Source organism: Musa acuminata, unplaced genomic scaffold, assembly GCF_036884655.1.
Source record: "Musa acuminata AAA Group cultivar baxijiao unplaced genomic scaffold, Cavendish_Baxijiao_AAA HiC_scaffold_41, whole genome shotgun sequence".
Lineage (NCBI taxonomy): Eukaryota > Viridiplantae > Streptophyta > Magnoliopsida > Zingiberales > Musaceae > Musa > Musa acuminata.
Genome location: NW_027020323.1, coordinates 77,501 through 80,000, shown reverse-complemented (window position 1 = coordinate 80,000; position 2,500 = coordinate 77,501).

Below are 2,500 nucleotides of genomic sequence, written 5' to 3'. Positions count from 1 at the left end.
CGCGCAGCCAAAAATGACCAGTTTTGGCCCGTTTTTGGGCTGTTTTGGCCTGTTTATGGTCCGTTCTTGCGTGGTGCGGTGACCGTCGTGAGCGGAGCAAAACGTCAGCCATCTCAGCACCCTGGAACCCCCCGGGTGGCACAGGGCTGGATGGGGCTTTCGTATATAGCAGGGACGGTGCTGCCTCTCGCTTCGCTCGCTGTCCGCCGCTCGCCGCTCGCTCGCGCAGCCAAAAATGGCCAGTTTTGGCCCGTTTTTGGGCCGTTTTGGCCAGTTTTTGGCCTGTTCTTGCATTGCGCGGTGACCGTCGAGAGCGGAGCAAAACGTCAGCCATCTCAGCACCCTGGAACCCCCCGGGTGGCACAGGGCTGGATGGGGCTTTCGTATAGCAGGGACGGTGCTGCCTCTCGCTTCGCTCGCTGTCCGCCGCTCGCCGCTCGCTCGTGCAGCCAAAAATGGCCAGTTTTGGCCCGTTTTTGGGCCGTTTTGGCCAGTTTTTGGCCTGTTCTTGCATTGCGCGGTGACCGTCGAGAGCGGAGCAAAACGTCAGCCATCTCAGCACCCTGGAACCCCCCGGGTGGCACAGGGCTGGATGGGGCTTTCGTATAGCAGGGACGGTGCTGCCTCTCGCTTCGCTCGCTGTCCGCCGCTCGCCGCTCGCTCGTGCAGCCAAAAATGGCCAGTTTTGGCCCGTTTTTGGGCCGTTTTGGCCAGTTTTTGGCCTGTTCTTGCATTGCGCGGTGACCGTCGAGAGCGGAGCAAAACGTCAGCCATCTCAGCACCCTGGAACCCCCCGGGTGGCACAGGGCTGGATGGGGCTTTCGTATAGCAGGGACGGTGCTGCCTCTCGCTTCGCTCGCTGTCCGCCGCTCGCCGCTCGCTCGTGCAGCCAAAAATGGCCAGTTTTGGCCCGTTTTTGGGCCGTTTTGGCCAGTTTTTGGCCTGTTCTTGCATTGCGCGGTGACCGTCGAGAGCGGAGCAAAACGTCAGCCATCTCAGCACCCTGGAACCCCCCGGGTGGCACAGGGCTGGATGGGGCTTTCGTATAGCAGGGACGGTGCTGCCTCTCGCTTCGCTCGCTGTCCGCCGCTCGCCGCTCGCTCGTGCAGCCAAAAATGGCCAGTTTTGGCCCGTTTTTGGGCCGTTTTGGCCAGTTTTTGGCCTGTTCTTGCATTGCGCGGTGACCGTCGAGAGCGGAGCAAAACGTCAGCCATCTCAGCACCCTGGAACCCCCCGGGTGGCACAGGGCTGGATGGGGCTTTCGTATAGCAGGGACGGTGCTGCCTCTCGCTTCGCTCGCTGTCCGCCGCTCGCCGCTCGCTCGCGCAGCCAAAAATGGCCAGTTTTGGCCCGTTTTTGGGCCGTTTTGGCCAGTTTTTGGCCTGTTCTTGCATTGCGCGGTGACCGTCGAGAGCGGAGCAAAACGTCAGCCATCTCAGCACCCTGGAACCCCCCGGGTGGCACAGGGCTGGATGGGGCTTTCGTATAGCAGGGACGGTGCTGCCTCTCGCTTCGCTCGCTGTCCGCCGCTCGCCGCTCGCGCAGCCAAAAATGGCCAGTTTTGGCCCGTTTTTGGGCCGTTTTGGCCAGTTTTTGGCCTGTTCTTGCATTGCGCGGTGACCGTCGAGAGCGGAGCAAAACGTCAGCCATCTCAGCACCCTGGAACCCCCCGGGTGGCACAGGGCTGGATGGGGCTTTCGTATAGCAGGGACGGTGCTGCCTCTCGCTTCGCTCGCTGTTCGCCGCTCGCCGCTCGCTCGCGCAGCCAAAAATGGCCAGTTTTGGCCCGTTTTTGGGCTGTTTTGGCCAGTTTTTGGCCTGTTCTTGCGTGGTGCGGTGACCGTCGTGAGCGGAGCAAAACGTCAGCCATCTCAGCACCCTGGAACCCCCCGGGTGGCACAGGGCTGGATGGGGCTTTCGTATAGCAGGGACGGTGCTGCCTCTCGCTTCGCTCGCTGTTCGCCGCTCGCCGCTCGCTCGCGCAGCCAAAAATGGCCAGTTTTGGCCCGTTTTTGGGCTGTTTTGGCCTGTTTTTGGGCTGTTCTTGTGTGGCGCGGTGACCGTCGTGAGCGGAGCAAAATGTCAGCCATCTCAGCACCCTGGAACCCCCCGGGTGGCACAGGGCTGGATGGGGCTTTCGTATAGCAGGGACGGTGCTGCCTCGCGCTTCGCTCGCTGTTCGCCGCTCTCCGCTCGCTCGCGCAGCAAAAAATGGCCAGTTTTGGCCCGTTTTTGGGCTGTTTTGGCCAGTTTTTGGCCTGTTCTTGCGTGCCGCGGCGACCGTCGTGAGCGGAGCAAAACGTCAGCCATCTCAGCACCCTGGAACCCCCCGGGTGGCACAGGGCTGGATGGGGCTTTCGTATAGCAGGGACGGTGCTGCCTCTCGCTTCGCTCGCTGTCCGCCGCTCGCTGCTCGCTCGCGCAGCCAAAAATGGCCAGTTTTGGCCCGTTTTTGGGCTGTTTTGGCCTGTTTTTGGGCTGTTCTTGTGTGCCGCGGCGA